At 37.2% G+C, this 13,898-nt stretch overlaps 1 long non-coding RNA gene across 3 annotated transcripts in view; it reads left to right on the top strand.

Annotated features, from left to right (window-relative positions):
- Positions 1 to 9,071, top strand: part of LOC102549766 (uncharacterized) — a 126,465-nt gene extending 117,394 nt beyond the window's left edge. For 2 of the 3 annotated variants that reach the window (XR_010065270.1, XR_352459.5), the window contains 2 exons: positions 3,061 to 3,186; positions 8,903 to 9,071. This is a non-coding gene — a long non-coding RNA (uncharacterized LOC102549766). Of the gene's footprint in view, positions 1 to 3,060; positions 3,187 to 3,320; positions 3,476 to 8,902 lie in introns of those variants that run through there. The other variant, XR_001837462.3, reaches the window with a different exon arrangement.
- Positions 9,072 to 13,898: the final 4,827 nt, after the last annotated feature.

Here is a 13,898-nt window from a genome sequence, read left to right on the forward strand (position 1 = left end):
ACAAAAACACAATACAATAAAACCTTCGCAAACCAAGAAAACAAAATAAAACCACATTCAAAAAAAATGAACAAACCACCAAACTGTAACCGAATTAAAGTATACAAAATGACCGTGGAGTCTATTATATGTTGACTACTCTTAAACATAAGTCCTGTTTTGGTATGTTTGATATTCATGGTCATTCTATTGGAAAAAACTGATTTTCCCTCTCCCAGCAGGTCTAAGTGACAGTTCAGCTGCTTACCTGACTTTGAAGTAGCACAGATGCCTCAATTGTCTTTCCCTGAGAAAAATGTCTGTGTCTCCCATAATCATTCTTCATAAGTAGAAGATGAAAATGAGCTGATTACATGTCAGATGATCTCTGACCAGACTCCTGAGCCTATCTTGTGCGCACAATATGCAGAGCCATTTGATTTTCATTTTCCACGCCCCATAGAATTTCCTCCAGGGTAAACTTCCAGAAAGATCTGCCTCATTCAGACATGGGCAGCAAAGCAAGGCTGAACCTTAGTACCTACGAAGGACTGGTTCCCAGACTCTCTTTGGAAGCAAATTCCGAAGATACACAGATCATTTTCTATAAAATGGTTTAGTTTTGCACGTAACCTATATATCATCACATATTTTAAATTATCATATTAATTGTAATGTCTACTGCAATGTGAAATCTATACCTATAGATATATCATATATTAGAGAATGATGACATGAAAAAAATCTACATGTTATTTTTTTGCAATATTTGATCTCTCTTCATTTGGTTCAATCCCATATTGGCTGTTAAACCCACAGAAAGAGATGGATAGCTATATTGATTAAAGACCATCAGAGAAGCCTTTCAGAGATGCATCCATTAATGTCTGAGCTTTCCTTATTAAATATCTAGAGAAGTACCTTGGTAGCTATTGCCTGGGTCATGAAGTTCATGAGTTCAATTTCTTTGTAAGATGTTTGCTTATCTTTCTCCTTAGGAGCCTTAAAAATTGGCTTTTTTTAAGACTTTCTTGGTAATTATAGATTTTTCTGTGGCCTCCTATGTGGTACCCTCTATACGTTGGTTGTTTACATTACATTCCCCATAGGCCACAGAACTGAGACACTTTTTTCTTAGGATCAGCGTCTTTGATATAATACTCCTCACGTTTGCTCACCAAGGCATGCAGCAGTGAGGTTGAGTATTGGCATGCATTTTTAACTAAAAGGGAAAGAGAAACAAGAGAGCAACTGGAAAGGTGATCTGAATAATGCCTCAACATTTATTCCTATTTTTAAAGATTATAGGAATTTACCTTATAAATCCACCTCACAAGTTCTCATTAGCACACATAACTAAATGATAGAGTGTGGCACACAATGCTAGAATCTGCTGCTAGTAATATATTAATATATCAGTATTATAGTATGGATAGGCAAGTATTTGTTACAGATGCTACATAAAATACTACCCCTAAAGAGTTGGGAAAAAATGATGGCTCTGGAAACTTGTTAACTTTATACAAATATTTCTTCTACTTTCTTGTTGATTTTTCCCTAGTTTCATATCTTCTGCTGCTTTAAGGTGTAAGGAATGTGTGATGAGACAAGTTGTCTTATCAGGTATTCTAGCTGGTTAGCTCAATTGCCTGAAATACTTGCTCATGGGCCTGGTATTTTGAATTTTTAATGTCGTTTTACTTTTAATGTAATACATCCACTTTATCACTTCCCTCTTTAAAACTGTCTGTGAAGAATGACTGAGTAAATTCACAATTAGCACTGCTGTCAAATGTAATTTCCCCAGAACTGGCAGTAAGGGAACAGGGTGTGGAAGGTACATCTTTGAAAGGGGCTTAGAAAGTGAACTACTTAATCCTTTGGTAAATACTGCAGAGGTTAGAGCTTCATGCAAAATAAGAAAATAAATCTAAAAAAATAATAGGATGTTAAATCAATATCGATTATTTAGAGTAAAAATGTTTTATGGATGGCAGTAAAGTCTTTTAGGATCCTGAGGGGGAAATATAGGTATAAAAGTGGAATAAATTACAACAATTTAATCTCAGTAAATAAGTAAAATAGTGTTAGTGGATTTATGGTGTTATAGAGCAAACGTTTATTAAATAGGGAACATGTGAATGATTCAACAGTGATGGATTTTGGAGACATAGCAGAAAAGTCACTATGCCTACATAGGATACCTTTAGCATTTCTCATCTATGGGTCTGTTTAAAAATGATCTGTAGGTGTCAAACAGTACATTTTTATGTAAAGGTCTTCATCAGATTTTTTACTATCCTTTGACATGCATCATTTGAGTGTGGTACTCACGCAGCTAGTGATTTTCACTGCCTTGGGACTTCCGTTTGCTTTCCTCTGGAATGTACAAGGCAAGGCTTCTGGATACAACCACGTGGCTCTATTTGACTCCAATGTGTTTTGAGGAGGTGATTACAACTATAATTTTGTGTGAACGGATGAAAGTCACCAATCTTCAAAGTCCCGAGGAAAGGACGATGTCATATGGGGAATATCAGGATTCCATTAGCTCAAAGAGAAGCAATGGGGAGAAGAGAGAAGGGTAGAGAGGCACTGGAACATAATTTTAGACAGCAATGAGATGACATCCAGAAATACTGAATTCAGAATGCAGGAGAAAAGAAATTAGCACTGGACACTCACCAACATAGTACCAGAAGAGAAATTCCATCCCTTCTGTGGAGGGAGATGAACAAATGACAGAAAAAAACATTCAAGAGAAGAAACTAGCACCTTGCAAAAACACTAACTTTAAGATACACTTTAGCTTCTGTTAGCCCCTTGGTGATGAAACATTGATTTGAAGACAGAGAAAGAGGGAAGATTTGCCTTAGGACATTGGGGTGGTCCCCTTGAGTTATCAACAAGACTGAATCTATAACCAGATAAGGGAAAGATGTTTTATTCATGGCTGTATGCTTTTGTATCATGGCTGCTAAATTCATCTACTTTCTTCATATACTGACCATGAGTTCGTCTACCCTGTTGAAGAATTAATCTATCCTTTTTCGCTTCTGTTGCTGCTGCTGCTGTTGTCAGGCTCCACTGACATGGGCATGCAGACCGTTTTGCTTTCCAAAGAAAACTGAAGACCAGCGCCTCTCCGGAAATCCTTCAGACTTTCAGTAGCAGCTTGGGACTGCTGAGGCATCCAGGTTTGTGACGGTAAGCAGACAGTGGGCTCTAACCTTCTCCTGTTTGGAGATTGCCATTGACGAGACACCCAGACCATATCATATATGCCACTGTAATAAATCCCCTACTAATATTGATTCATTTTATTTATCCTTTTCCTCTAGAGAACCCTAATACAGGCCTATGAGAAAGCTACACATTGTTTTTAACAAGAAACACAGCCCATTTCTAACACCATTGCCACAAAGGCACTCTTCTGAAATCCTTCCTGAGCAATCCTGAACTTTGAAAATTGTATTAAACCTTCTTATCTAAATGAGTAACTCTCTATTCCATGTTGTAGTATTTTACTAAAATTATTGAAAGAGATCAAGCTGTTAACTGATAATCAGACAAAATATCTATCTGTCTATCTATCTATCTATCATACAAACATCTGTATTTCAAAATAATTTGTGTAGAGAAGTACAAAAATTAAGACGATGAGTACAGAGAGATAATAATAAATTACAACATGGTCACTGTCTTATGAATATCTCGTATGAATTTTCATTAAACTTTACATTTTCCTATCATGAAATATCTTATTTCAGAAGTGTAAGACTGAATTTACGAAGGTGATTATCTAAGAGTATGAGTCAGGGTTCTATCTTGAGACAAAGAAGCAAAATAAGTTATCAATGAAATGATACAGTATTAGGTAACTTCAATATCATAGTCATACCTTCAGAAATGTCATCTAGAGTAAAAACCAGCAAGAAACTTCAAAGTACACCCATATCACCGGTCAAGCAGATTAAACAAATATCTGAAAATTATTCCATCCAAAAGAAATTGAGTGTATATTCTTCTCAGCAGACCTCTTCAAAACAAGAGGGCAGTGTCCGTCCACAATAAATGCAAAACCAAAGAAATAATTTTTATGTTTCTCATATTATTATTATGAGATATAACTAAAATTAATACCAAGAGAAACCACAGAAACTGGGCAAACATCTTAGATAATCAATTGTACAGTGAAGGAATCAGAGGGAAAATTAAATTCATAGAAATACTAATGGCAAATAAATATTTGAAAATGTTCTCAATATTTTTATCCATCAGGAAAATACAAATTAAAACTTTTTTGAGATTCTATTTCACCCTGTTAGAGTGGTTGAGATCAAGAAAATTAATGCCAAAATGCTTCTATTGATTTTGGGAAGGCAAACCTCTTATTTAGTTTGTGGGGAATGTGAGCCTGTGAGGTCACTATGGAAATCAGTATAGAAATTTCTCAAAACACTGATAATAGAAATATTCCGTGATTGGACATTCCACCCATGAATACATAATGAAAGGATTAAGTCAATATATTACTAAAATATAAGCATGTATATGCTTACTTATATTCACAATATGTATCAAATAGAACTATTTAGGTACTCATCAATAGAGGGATGGATTAAAAATGTGACAAACAAAAACTATGGAACTTTTTCTGCTGTTGAAAATAATGAAATTGTATTTGAAATGGATAAAACTGGATGGAGATCATGTTGAGCAAAACTTAGATTCAGAAAGGCATGGTAAATATTTTTCTCAACGTGTGTAGTAGATCCTTCAATATATACATATACAATATATACATATAGAAATATGTGGGAGAGGGATCATAAAAATAGAAAATGGACCATGGCACAAAAGCAGGAGATTTTAAGGGAAGAGAGAATAGAGAAAAATTTGAGATTGAAAAGGGAGAAGAATAAAGACAAAACACAGTGGTTTACATCCTTGAAGATCCCATGCTAGATCCCATTGGTTTGCATGCTAACTTTTATGTTTTAGTGATATTTTTTGCAGTTATAATTATGAATGAGTCATTTGGTGCAAAGAAAGATACAATTTTTATAACCACTAAGATGCCTATTGACCCAATCGTTAAGTACAGTCTTCTAGAATTGTCCTTTTTGCACGTTACCTCTATTAGATCTTTAGAAACTACCCTGAAAATGGGAAGCTATTTGACACTTTATTTTTCTGGCATAGTCACTGAATTATGTTCTATGATGGTGATGATGATGATGATGATGAATTCAGTGACCTTTGCATTAGTGTTGATCTTCATCCAATTTGATACTCATAATGACCTCTGCTATGATGCTTCAGTCAAGACTGCTCTGGATTCATGAACCTCTATTACATTTTCCCATTTTATTCAACAATCACTAAACATATTGGTTAAATGCCTTGCAGAAAGTCCAGTGCGTTTAACTATAGTATTTCCATGCCCCTGACCTCAGAGCACACTAACGAAGCAGGAGTTGTAATTATTTCCTAAATGTAAACCAACCAGATCTCAAGCTACTTTTACATACACTGGCAGACCCAGTTTTTTCTTCACATAACCAATGTGCTGATTTAGCAGCACTCATAAAAATAAATTGTGAAAAACATTTTTTAACATGGGTTATGAGAGTCAGCCTTCCTACCACAGGGAGAGTACTTGTTTTTCCTCAGGAGATAATGAGGAAGGGGTTGTGGCATGCGTAGCTCTTCAGTCTGTTCTCAGAAACTCTGGAGACACAGGTGTGATTTGGGATTGAATAAGTGAAGGCCCCAGCTTCCCTGGATTTGGTGAAGATGTCAGTTCAGACCACGAAAAATAGTAGCTTTAAACTTCAAACTCTTAAAACAGATGTTAGAAAATGTCAAGCCTGTGAGCAATTGATTGTCACCACAGTGCTTTGCCTGATACACTTGAGTCAGTCTGTTCCTGCTTCATAGAAGTTATGAAATTTTCAAAGTAAATCTGCATTATTTATGGCAAAAGACACACCTGCATTATTATTTTTTTCTGCCGTGCTCTGAAATAAATCAAGCTCTCTTATGCTCTGAGTCAATGAAAGTCTTATTAGCTTTCAATCATCAATTCTTACCTCAGTACCTGGAAAAAATAGCAAAACTTCCTTTCCCTTACTTCCTTTTCTGTGTAGTTTGGGGCACATAAACCACTGTGTCGTGATGATGGAACCCATGTAAATCTGGCTGGTGATGGCTGAGCCATGTTACTATGGTTAAAGTTCTAGCAGAAAGGTGAACAGGCAAGGATTACTGGACTCTCAGGATTTAGACATCCCAATAAGTATTTCTGGACCAGGGAATATTTTGAGAGGTGGTCAGAGCAAAAGAAAAATGATTTCTTCATCCTCATCCCCAGTAGCTGGGACATTACTTTCACCTCTCCACCTCTTAACCTCTTCTCTCCCAGCACCTCTCTCTCTCTCTCTCTCTCTCTCTCTCTCTCTCTCTCTCTCTCACACACACACACACACACACACACACACACACACACACACACACACACACACACACAGAGTCTGTAGTGAGCATTGCTTTCAGGAAGATGTCAGTTTCTCTTCAGAAATAAACAAAGAGAACAGGCTAAAGGGAAATTTCTTTTAAGGGAATAGCTAAGAGTTATGGATCAGTGGGTCCCAATATTACTAAGACTGTTGACCATCATTGGTTTATCATATGTCAGCATTGTATAAGAAGAGTTCTACTATTAGTCAGCTTTTTCCACATGACCAAACTAAGGTTTAATAAGGATAGGTAATTTCCTTGTAATATGAACCATTGGAAATATATTGATGACTTGGACTCAGTTCTAACTTTGGCCCTGATCTCCATAAAATATGAAATATCACATGGCTTTCTGCTTTTTATATTTTGCCTTCTCTGTTTTTGTCTCAATTTGATACTTCTATCTTCTACAATCTCTCAAAATACATGCTGAAAGTTTCCTCTTCTTAGAAGTCTTTCCTGGGATTGGGGATTTAGCTCAGTGGTAGAGCGCTTGCCTAGCAAGCCCAAGGCCCTGGGTTCGGTCCTCAGCTCCAAAAAAAAGGAGAAGAAGAAGAAGAAGAAGAAGAAGAAGAAGAAGAAGAAGAAGAAGAAGAAGAAGGAGAAGGAGAAGGAGAAGGAGAAGGAGAAGGAGAAGGAGAAGGAGAAGGAGAAGGAGAAGGAGAAGGAGAAGGAGAAGGAGAAGGAGAAGGAGAAGGAGAAGGAGAAGGAGAAGGAGAAGGAGAATTCTTTCCTTTCCTTTGCCCAATCAGGTCCAGTATGACATTGGTTTCTTGTGGTCTCCATGATACTCCAAGCACTATAAACTATTTTCTATGCTGAATATTCAGCGCATAGACTTCCTAGTACAAACACAGGTTGTCAACCAAAAGACATGTATTAGCAACATTAGGACCCATCATTCATCAGCCCGCTTCTTCTTCCTTTTTTTATTTTTTTATTATTTTTTTTTGGTTAAATAGATCATGCATTATTGTAGCAAATGCCAAGCTATTTTTAATGTTTTTTTCATTTAATACAATTGCTTGTTTTCTGTTTTATTTAAAATAAATATCTGCTTTAAAATATCTTTTTTCTTGTTTGAGAAATTTATCTATGCATACAGTATGTTTTAATCAAGTCTACTTCTCATTTATTCCCTTACAAACCCTCCCCTACTTTCTACCACTTTTTCCTTCCCAACTTCATGTGATCTTTAAAATAATTCTAGTGAATTCACCTAGTACTGCCAGCATGTGTATAGGAATAGGGCCATCATCTATTGTATGAGTATTTTCTCAAGGGCTGCATTCTTGAAGAAAGTTGATTCCCTCCTTCCCAACAGTTGTTGATTGCCAGTATCATCTTAGATAGGGGTGGGACTTCTTGAGTGCTGGAATTGTAGCTAGCTTGGTCTTTTGTAGGTTTTGGGCATGCAGTCATAGAAGCTGTGAGTTCATGTTTGCAGCAGCTCTGTCCTGTCCAGAAAACACAGTTTCATATCAATCATCTGCTTCTTTTGGCTGTAACAATCTTTCTCTCCCCCTCTTTCATGATGATCTATGAGTCTTGGGTAAAGACATCCCATTTAAATGTTCTACCACTGAGCAATATCCCAACATTTTCTAGATATTTTGATCTTCCCATAACTTTTTCTAATTTTACAGAAGGGAATCAGATGAACATACAACTCAAACATAGCCAATATGGTTATTAGTAATTTTATGATACCAGATCATGGAGAGAAGGATTTACTGAAGAAATATTTTTTTCTTTTCCCCAATCTTAGCAAAGTCAACATTCAGACTCCATTGCCACTGTCTCCTCATGTTACATTCTTTGTCTTCCATGATGCCCTCATTGGTGACACAACACAAAGACATATCCCTCATTAAGTATGTGTAAAAATGGTCATCACACTATCTGATTCCAATCACCATTCTTTTCTCCACCCAAGGTACCGGCATTGCATCTCCAAACCTCCTTCCATAATTAGTGAGCCAGGAAAGATCTAACAAGAGCTCCATAGTACCTTGGGACTTAATTAACAAATTAACCTTGGCCCCTCAGTTAATTGAGTGTGTCTGAGGAATCATTGGATAAAGATAGGTATTGTATCTCATTCCCTCTAATCATACCATGTTTTGACTAATATTTCATTGTCATGGAGCTGACTGAGGTCTGCTTTTGGAGTAGAAAGCAGTCTTCTTGAACTTACTTACAGACAACAAATACATAATGTATATATAGAGCAAATGAGGTTATAGATAAATAACGTGATCAAACAAATATATAACACATATTAAAAAGTTACTGTAGACCCTGAATTGATTTAATGATATTTATGAGTTGCATTTTACTTTATTTTACTCCTACAGACTAACAAGACACGTTCTTACAATCTGGTGTTATTTTTCTACAGCATCCAAAAAAGGTTCAGCTTTTAGACGCACAATTACCATATTGCAAAAACTGGGGACAACATCTGGGATGAGGAAGAAAGCAACAGTGAACGGAAATAGAAGTTCCTTTTTTTTCCATGCTGGAAGTTGGTAAAAGGAAAATACAGAATTTACACCCGTGTGTGCAAATCAGTATCTATAACTTTTCATTCAAAATCCTGGCAGCCCCTATCATGAGGCTGATGTAGTTGTATAAGATAACACCTCTGCTGTGGGGTTTTGATTTTATAATGACAGCTGTATGGTGGTGCACCTGGTATCCAAGGCAGGTAAAACCAAGGTGCAACAAAGCATTTCAACAAGATTTTACTCTATGTTTTGAGTCAAGTAATAAAATACAATTTCATATCATCCAATCATCCTTTTGGCTGCTGACAGAACAACGTCTGCCTTGGGAAATACTTCGTAGAAGCCACTGCTATCCATGTGTTTTGGGACTAATGATCAAATTGGCACATGATAGATCTAACTATAATTTAGAGGTAACTAGATAAAGTTGTAAGCAATGATATTCAGTTGGGGTATGAATTGCTAAAGGGTGAGGGGCTCTGGCAGGAAAAAGAACTGACAAGCTTCTTGTCTAGTTTTATTAAAAATTTGTTGTCAAACCCTAAAGGACACCTTTCCTTTCTTTTGTCAAAATAGGGCAGGATTCTTTCAGGATCAATGTTCTACCCATGTCTCGAGAGTGAGTTGTTGTTTAATTATGTATTGTCTAAATATTATCTTGACAGCATAAATAATATATAAGCAATTGGTCTGGGGCGTTTGTACAGTCTGAAAAGAAAATATTGATCAGTGCTTCCTAGACGTGATTGAAGCTACCCAGACCAGGGCTGGGGAAATCAGTACAACAAGCTTTTATTACCTCCATAATGAATTCTAAGGAAAGAACTGAACTCTTTTTTTATTTGTATGTGTGCCCACATGTGTATGTATGTGCACACGTGCATACACACACACATACATACATACATACAAACACACACACACTCCATATAAGACATACATATTTCTGAATACCAGCAAAATGTTTATTGATAAAACTTGGAAAATCTAAAAAGTCACACAAAGGATTTAAAATGATTATAAACCCATTATCGTAATACAAATATTTTACAGCTATCATTTCTACTCATTTATTTATCAAATGTTTTCAGAGAATCTACAGTCATTCTTCCAGGTACTGGAAATGCATTGTCAATGAGTCAGTAAATGTATTTGTAATAAACTTTGCTGGTTTGGGAGTATCTCTCAGTTGCAGATTTTCTTTTTTTTTATTGGCAGATTTCCATGCTGACTTGCATTACAAGGGTGAGCTGCTTAGGTTTTTGACTTCTGGTTGGATTCATAGAGTTGGAAACACTCTAGTGGAAGGGAAGAGAGACTAGAGAATTGATTCTCCTTGTGATTAGGGTCCCTTAGTTTACCACTCCATTTTGGCAGCTAGTCTCTCAAGGGTTTGTCTTTTTCCCTTACTTCCTCATTACCAAAGGTACTGTTCGTTTTCCCGCTGTTGCTCATCTTGGATGCTATACAAATTGTTGCTGGTACCCTTCATTCTTCCCATACTCTTAGGAATGGTCCTGGTTCTTCTAGTAAACTCTTTTCAATCACCAGACTCTGTGCTTCATCTGTTTCAGGACCTTGCCAGATATATTATGTATGGTACGAAGTTATTAAAGACATAGAGGGGAAAGTAAGCAAAAGGTTGAGGATGAAAACTTTTGAAAGGGACTTGCAATTCTAGTTTTGATACTTGGTGAAACTCAAGGAAAACTTGTAAGTCCCCTCTACACCTGCAGAAATGGTGAGGATACTCCTGGTCTGTGCACACTATTATCTGGAGCCCGATCATGCTTTTGTACACCAGGTATAACATCTTTCCAATGCAGGAACATTCCCAAGCTACCGACTACCATATTATTATTTTATTGCTGTCGCTGTGTGGAGCTTCATTTCAAGATTACAACTTACTTTGTTTAATTGATCCCCTGCTTTTAGACAATTAGATTGATTTTACAATTGCATTGTAATAAAAGAATCCTGTCGACAGTCCTTACCTTCTCAATAAATTTATTGTGCCTACTGGGTCATCTTTGAGACATTTTTATTATACTCTTTCATAAAATGGCAGAATGGACCCTGTTCTGCAGGTTCTTAATGTTAGATTCATCACTGATATGCAAGATTGTTTTGCAAATCTATATGAGATATGCAATTACCATTTTAAGCAAAAAGCAATGTATGGAACAAAGGGAAATATAACAGAGGGAGTTGTATCGTTTTTCTATTTTTTTCTCTAAGCTGGAAATTGGTGCAGTTAAATGGAAGAATAGAATTAATAACTGCAACCTCCTTTAAGCTAGTGACTCTGTGCCTAACCCTAAACAGCCTTCTCCAAATTGGCTGGAATATGAAGCCACAGAACTGATGACTATGGTATGGACTAAGAGCCTATCAGTGGAGGGAAGTACATAAAGGTTGTCAGTGTGCTGTGCATCATGCATACATCCCTATGTGATTGGATTCTAGCATGTAAGGGGTTTAGTGCTGTGTTTGGTGTCCTGAGTGAAATATCAGAGTGCTGCATTGATTAGTTCTGATTATGTGAGCCTTACTGAGATAGCCTCCCACTCTCCGGGTATCTCAGAAGATGTGTGCTGGCCAAATGAAGTCCCCAGAGGAATGTAGTTTTGTGAAGATTCTTAAGCTCCATCTCCTGTTTCTATGATTATTAACTGGGATAAATTTTACTTTTGATTATTTAATACTGCATGATATTTGAAGAAAGATTTATGTAGTTAATGAATAGGCATTAAAATTAATTCAAAATGTAATCTGTATGTTTTGTAGTTATTTTCTCTCTTGTCTCTCTGCTCTCACATATACACTTTGTGGGTGTTTTAATCACGATCTCACTCCTTGGTAATTTTAAGCGAAAAGAGGCCTTAGATAGATATATGTCAATCTGAAATGAAGAGACAAATTCCTACAGTTGCATTACTTTGTCAAAAGTTCTTTTTGAATTTTTTATCTCAATCTCTCTTCCTAAGAAAGCAAATGCTACCATAAATATAAACATAAGTCTCCATACTTCTCAGGGACTGTCACCAAAGGAGTCAAGACTGGTCATCCTACTCTGTTCAGACCCAAGGAGTCTTTACTGTGTAGACACATCTGGATCAGAAGTTTTTGTCTCTGAGGAGAGTGGTGCCCCTTTTCCAGCCATGACAGCTCATGACATTTAATGACAGCTCTGGAGTATGGAACACGGGGAGAATTCATATAATGAAAGAAATCCCATATTCTCAGAAGTGATAACTATACAAACATTGTTATTGCTTCTCTGCAAAGAAAGATACTAATGCTTAAAGTAACCCAAAACAACACAAGTATTTTTGTTTTGTTATTGTTTTTTTGTTTTTATTTATACTTATTTGTTTATTTACATCCCAAATGTTGCCCCCTCCCACTATCCCTCCCTCTCCTCCTCCCCTCCTCTTCTGAGAAGGTGGAGACCTCTAGGTATTCTCCCACCCTTACACATCAAGTCTCTGCCAGATTAGGTGCATCCTCTCCCACTGGGGCCAGTCAAGGCAACCCTGTTGGGGAATGGATGGATTCCACAGAAGGCTACAACTTTAAGGAGAGCCTCCACTCCAGTTATTGGGGGACCCACATGGAGAATGGACTGTGCATCTGCTACATAGGTTGCCAGGGCCTCATTGCACCCCATGTGTTCTTTGATCGGTAGTTCCATATTTGAGAGCTCTCCGGGGTCTAGGTAAGTTGACTCTGTTGATCTTCCTATGGGGTTCCCATCTCTTTCAGGGGCCTTCAATCCTTCCCCCAACTTTTCCATATGAATCTCTGACCTCCATCCAATGTTTGACCATGGGAAGCTGCATCACTTTCAGTCAGCTGCTTGATAAAGTTTCTTAGAGGACAGTTATACTAGGTTCCTATCTGCAATCATAAGAGATTACCATTAATAAAGTCACGGATTCGCGCTTGGACATGGGGTAGGTTTCATGGTTATTGCTTGGGCATCAGTCTCTGCTCCATCATTGTCCCTGAATTTCTTTTAAACAGGCAAATTTTGAGTTGATAATTTTGTGGGTGGCTTGGTGTCCTTATCCCTCCACCAGAGGTCCTGCCTGGCCACAGGAAGTGGCCTTTGCAGGTTCCATGTACCCACCTTTAAGCTTCTTGACTAAGGTCAATCACATTGACTTCTGGGAGCCTCCCACATCCCAAGTCTCTGTGACTTCCTAAAGATTTTTCCCACTCCAGCCCTGGCAGCTGCATATTTCTAGTCATTCTCCTGGCTGCGCTGTCTCTCCTGTCTTTCCCCATACCTGACAATTTCCTGAACAGAATACCAGGCTCTAGGATCAACAATTGGTAAATGGAACCTCATGAACCTGAGAAACTTCTGTAAGACAAAGGGCACTGACAGTAGAACAAAATGGTGGCCTACAGATTGGGAAAAAAAAATCTTTATTCACTTTACAACTAACATAAGGCTAATATACTAAATATATAAAGAACTCAAGAAGTTAGACTCCAACAAAAATGACCTGATTAAAAAATAGGGTACAAAGCTAAACAGAAAATTCTTAACAGAGGAATGTCAAATGGGCAAGAAGCACTTAAAGAAATGCTCGACATCCTTAGTCATAGGGAAAATTAAAATCAAATTGACCCTGATATTTTCCCTACACCCGTCAGAATGGCTGAGATCAAAAGCTCAAGTGACAGCACATGCTGGAGAGTATATGGAGAAAGGAAGTGGGACACTCCTTCATTTTGGTGGGATTGTAAATTGTACAACCACTCTGGAAATCAGTCTGGCAACTTCCAGAAAATTAGCAATAGTTCTATCTCAGGACTTAACAATACTAATACTGGGCATATATCCAAAAGATGATCCATCATACCACAAGGGCACAT

This window comes from Rattus norvegicus, chromosome 3, assembly GCF_036323735.1.
Source record: "Rattus norvegicus strain BN/NHsdMcwi chromosome 3, GRCr8, whole genome shotgun sequence".
Classification (NCBI taxonomy): Eukaryota; Metazoa; Chordata; class Mammalia; order Rodentia; family Muridae; genus Rattus; species Rattus norvegicus.